This window comes from Pristis pectinata, chromosome 6 (genome assembly GCF_009764475.1).
Source record: "Pristis pectinata isolate sPriPec2 chromosome 6, sPriPec2.1.pri, whole genome shotgun sequence".
NCBI classification, from domain to species: domain Eukaryota; kingdom Metazoa; phylum Chordata; class Chondrichthyes; order Rhinopristiformes; family Pristidae; genus Pristis; species Pristis pectinata.
The window spans coordinates 69,314,663-69,320,662 of record NC_067410.1 but is presented as its reverse complement, the minus strand read 5'-3'; positions in this window follow the sequence as shown (position 1 = coordinate 69,320,662).

Genomic DNA, 6,000 nt, shown 5'->3' with positions numbered 1-6,000 from the left:
GGGTGATTGGAAGTGGGGCGGGTAATGTGAAGAGGTGCAGGGTGACGGGCCAGCGCACCAGGTAGGGGGGGAAGCATGGATAGGCTGCGAAGGTAGAAAGAAGCGAGGGCAAACCACGTGGGGCACAGAGGCAGCGGGCAGCAGGGAGAAGCGCGGAGGCAGCAGGATGACTTGGGGTGGATCTGGGAAGCCCGGTGCGGACCCGGTAGGTGGACCTCAAGGGGACCTGAAAGGGTGAGGGCAGGGTGCCATTGAATCGGACCTGAGAGGGATATGGCAGGGTGGAGCTGAAGCGGACCTTAAATGGTAATGGACTAGCGGACCGTGTAGGGTGAACCAGGATTAGGGATAGACAGAGCGAAGGGTAACTAGTAACAGGAACTGGCCACAGGGAGAGGCAGAAACGATGCTGTTAAATACGATTAGTGTAATTAGGTAGAACGGCAACAGGCGGGCCGAAGGGCCTGTTTCTGTGCTGTGTGACGCTCCAGCTCTCTGACTGACTCAATGCATCCACTATTACTGCAGACACTTAATTTGGGATGCGGCCCAACATGTGCAGGGGACTTTCAGACCTTAGTCTCATTAGTTTGCCTAGGACCCATTCTCTAGTGCTGGTCACGGTCTAAAGTTCTTCCCTTTGCCCCTGATTTTTTTACTGTTGTTCAGATACTTTCAGTGTGCTTGAGCTGAAGACAGGTTCAAGTTATTTGATCATTTTTTAAAAATTTCTCATAATTAATTCCTCAATCTCATCTTCTAAGGGACAAATATTAAATTTAGTTCCTCTCTTCATTTTTAGATATTTATTGAAGCCCTTACCATCTGTTTTAATTTTTTTTGCTAGTTTACTCTCATAATCTATTTTCTCCTATTAATACTTAAGTCATCCTTATCTGGTTTCTAAAATGTTCCCAGTCGGGGCTTTCCACTGATCTTTACATCATCCTTTGCTTTTTCTTCTAATGTGATACCATCCTTAAATTCCTTAGAAAGTAACAGATGGACATTCCTTCCTGCAGTGATAAGACTATTGAATGGTTCCCTTATACAATGAGATGGACTCTTGACCTCACAATCTACCTTATTTGACCTTGCACCTTATTGTCTACCTGCAATGCACTTCCCTGTAGCTGTGACACTTTACTCTGTATTCTGTTACCTCAATGCACTGTGTAATGAATTGATCTGCGCGAACAGTATGCAAGGCAAGTTTTTCACTGTACCTCGGTACAAGTGACAATAATAAACCAATACCAATACTAATACCAATGGAAAGTATTTTTGTTGAGAATTATGAAATATTTCCTTAAATTTCTTTCACTGTATATCTACTGTATTACAATACTGTACTGTATTGTGACTTCACAATCTACTTTGACCTTGCCCCTTACTGTCTACCTGCAATGCAGTTCCCTGTAGCTGTGACACTTTATTCTGCATTCTGTTATTATTTTTACTCTGTACTACCTCAATGCACTGCGTAATGAATTGATCTGCACGAACAGCACGCAAGACAAGTTTTTCACTGTACCTCAGTATGTGACAATAATAAACCAATGCCAATGCCAATAGTACCTTTCAATCTATTTTTCCATCTGACTTTGGTGATCTTCATCACTATGGTTTCTTGCTTATAAAAAGTGACTCTGAAGCAGGCAGATCTTTCGACACTGGAAACCTGTTGAGATTTATGCCCTGATCATGAACATGAAACACAAATCAGCAGGAGCAGTGAACAGTGTTAACTTTTAAATAAGAACCATGTTTATCTTTAAGAACTTTGTGAGCATAGTTTGTTCCAAAGTTCCCTAGATGGAAAAGACAATAATGTAATGCCCTATTTAAGAAAGGAGGGAGGCAGAAAGCAGGAAATTTTAGATTACTTAGCTGACATCTATCTTTGGAAAAATGCTGGGATCCATTATTACTGATGTAGGAGCAGGACATTAAGAAAATCATCATACAATCAAGCAGAATAAATACAGTTCTATGAAAAAGAAAACGTGTTTGAAAAATGGATTAGAGTTCTTTAAGAATCTAATCAGTAGGATGGGAAAAGGGAGGAACCGGTCAATGCGGTGTATTTGGATTCCAAATTGATTCAACATGATGCTGCACAAAAAAAATTAGTGGATGTGGTAAGAGCTCATGGCATGGGGAAGAAATCTGTTCAGATGGATAGGTGACTGACTAACAGGTGAAAAACAGAGTCAGGATAAATGGGTAATTTTTAGGTTAAGAAGCTGTAACCAGTGGGGTGCCTCAGGGAACAGTGCAGAGGCCTCAATTATTTATCATCTATATTAACTATTTAAATAAAGGGATCAGTGCATTACGGGTAAGTTTGCCAATGAAATCTAGGAAAGCAAGTTGGGCAGAGAACAAAAAGAATGTGCAAAAGAATATGTATAGGTTAAACACATGGGCAAAAAATTTAGCAGATGGGCTATAATGCACTTATTTGGTAATAAGAATACAAAGGCAGAATTTTGTTTAAGTGGTGCAGACTACTGCATCTCAGGGAAATCTGGGCATCCTCATACGTGAGACACTGAACATTAGCATGCAGGTACTGTGAGTAATCAGGAAGGCAGATGTAATGTTGGCCATGAATGCAAAAGGCATGGAGTATAAAAGGAGGAAACTATTGCTACAAACATACAATGCATTAACGAGACCACAACCAGAGTACTGAGTACAGTTTTGGTCTTATTTAAGAAGCAATGTGATAGCCATGAAGGCTGTGCAGAGAAGATTCACTATGCTGACTCCTGCGATTAAAAGATTTTCTTATGAGGAAAGGTTGCACCTATACCCGTTAGAGTTTAGAAAAGTGAACTGTGATGTAATTGAAACATATAATATTAAGAGGGGACCTGACAAAGTAAATGCTGAGAGGATGTTTTTCCTCATGGGGGAATCTAGAACCTAGTGGTGTCACAGGTAGACAGGATGGTGAAGAAGATGTTTGGCACGCTGACCTTCATCAGTCAGGGTATTGAGTATAGGAGTTGGTACATTATGGTGCAGTTGTACAAGACATTGGTGAGGCCATAGCTGAGTATAGTGTACCCTTATCTGTTTATCCTTTTGTAGGAAAGACGTCATGATTTATGAGGATGTTGCCAGGACTTGAGGGCCTGACTTACAGGGAGAGGTTGGGCAGGCTAGGACTTTATTCCTTGGAGTGGAGGAGATGGAGGGGTGACCCTATAGAGATGTATAAAATCATAAGGGGCAAAAGTGGAGTGAATGCACACAGTCTTTTTCCCAGGGAAAGAGAATCAAAAGTTAGAGGGCATAGGTTTAAGGTGAGAAGGGAAAAATTTAAAAGGGACTTGAGGGGCAACTTCTTCACACAGAGGGTGGTGCATATGTGGAGTGAGCTGCTGGAGGAAGTGGTTGAGGCCGGTACAATAACAACATTTAAAAGACAGTTGGACAGGTACATGGATAGGCAAAGTTTATTGAGGGATATGGGCCAAATGGGACTAGCTTAGATGGGCATCTTGGCCGGCATGGACGAGTTGGGTTGAAGGGCCTGTTTCCATGCTGTATAAGTCTATGATTCCTTCACTCTAACCTGGGGAGAACTGTTTCAGAATAAGGTGTTTCCAATTTGGATCGTGATAAGAAGGAATTTCTTCTCTCAGAGTGTCAAGAATTTTGGGGATTATCCACCGCAGAGACCTATGGAGGTCAAATCATTGAATATATTCAAGGCAGAGATAGATTTTTGGTTATTTGGGGAGTCAAGGGTTATGGGGAACATGCAGGAATGTGGAGTTGAGACCAAGATCAGATCATTTTCATCATATTGAATGACAGAATAGTCTATTCCTGCTTCCATTTCTTGTTTCAATTAAGAAGGATATCATCAGTTCTAGGCCTGACCAGTCCAATATTTATTTATTCATATATGGAACATAGGGCTTCTGGACAAGGCCAGGGTTGCAGTATGTGTATTAAAGATGCTCCCAGTGCTGTTAGTTGGGAAGGTCTAGGATTTCCACTCAGTATTGATGAAGGAACAGTAAAATAGGAAGGGAATGTAGTGGTGACAGTGTTCCCATGATCTCTTCTCTTTCCAAGGTGGCGGAGGGCTTGAGTTTGGGCTATCAAAATAGCTTTCATGATTTGGTGCAGTGTATCTGGTAGATGGTGGACAATTTGGTGGAAGGCATGCTGTGACAGACGTGGAAAATGTGTTCTATTACAGCAAATAGATGTTGAGAGCACAATTTTCATTGATTAAAGAGAACATTTATTTTTGGTTTGAAAATGTAATCTGCTCAAATGTGTACAGAGTTCTCTGAGATAAACATGCTTCTTATTTAAAAGTTAATACTACTGCTACTGTTGATTTGCTTTTCAAGGAAACCAGAGAATTTTGACATCGTGTCCTATAGTAAATCCATATCGGATCTGAAAGGAAGACGGCACCGTGGAGTTCAAGCGGATTCAACCAAGCTGAGGGATGGACAGAGCGGAGGGGCAACTAACCAAGGAATGCGTGACAGGCCGCAGGGTAAAGCAGGGATAGCAGGGTGATTGGAAGTGGAGCGGGTAATATGAAGAGGTGCAGGGTGACGGGCCAGCGCACCAGGTAGGGAGAAGCATGGACAGGCTGAGGAGGCAGAGGTAAGCGTGGGGAACTGCGGGCACCAGGGAGAAGCGCAGGGGTGGCAGGATGACCTGGAGTGAATCTGGCAAACCCGGTGCAGACCGTGCAGGGTGGGCCTGAAGCGGACCTGAAAGGGATACGGCAGGGCTTCATTGAAGCGGACCTGAAAGGGTGAGGGCGGGATAGCGTTGAAGCGGACCTGAGAGGGATATGGCAGGGTGCTCAAGCAGACCTGAAAGGGTGGTGGCCTAGTGGACCGTGTAGGGTGAACAGAGCGAAGGGGCAACTAATAACAGGAATCGGCTACACAGAGAGGCAGAAACGATGCTGTTAAATACGATTAGTATAAATTGGTACAAAGGCAGCATGGACGGCGGGCCAAAGGGCTTGTTTCTGTGCTGTGTGACGCTCTGACTGACTCAATGCATCCACTATTACTGCTGACACTTACTTTAGGACCCTAGGATACGGGCCATGGGGTGCAAGGGGACTTTTCAACCCTTCGTCCCACTAATTTGCCTGCGACCTATTCCCTGGTCAATGTCTCAAGGCCTGCCCTTTGCCCCTGATTTTTACTACTGAAAATCAGGGATCCTTGATTTTTAAAGATCAATGCTTGGATACTTTCAGTGTGCTTGAGTTGAAGGCAGGTTCAAAGTATTTGTTCAGGTTTTTTTAAAATTTCCCATAATTAATTCCTCAATCTCATCTTCTAAGGGACAAACATTGACAATTGCACCTTTGGTGAACGGCGTGAATGTTTGCAGTAGTGAAGGCAATATCAGTCATGTGGGTTGCCTTTTCCTGGATGATGTTAAGCTTCTTCAGTGTTGTTGGAGCTACACTCCTTCAGGCAAGTGGATAGTATACTTTTGTCCAACTGACTTGTGTCTTGTACATGGTAAAAAGGCATTTAGGGGGTCAGGTGGTCATACTCAGCACTGGCGACCCAACTTTCGATCGGCTCGAGTTCAGTTTCTGGTCAATGGCTCCCCCATGAGGTTGATGGTGGGGAATTCAACAATGGTAATGTTAAACAGTGGGGAGGGATAGGCTCCCTTTTGTTATTGACTGGCTCTGGTTTGTATGGTGGGACAAGGGATTCACTTCCCAGCACAAAAGTGAATGTTATCCCAGTCACACTGCATGTGGGCATGGATGCCTTCATCACCTGACAAGTTAGGAATGGAAGTTAGCAATCATCAGCAAACATCCCCTGTGTGTCTTATGAAAGGTAATTGATGAAATAACTCAAGATGATTGAGCCTGGGACACTGCCCTAAGGAACTCCTGCTAATAGTTTGTGGTTGAAATGAATGATTTCCAAAAACTATAAACATCTTCCTTTGTATGAGGTATTACTTAAACCAGTG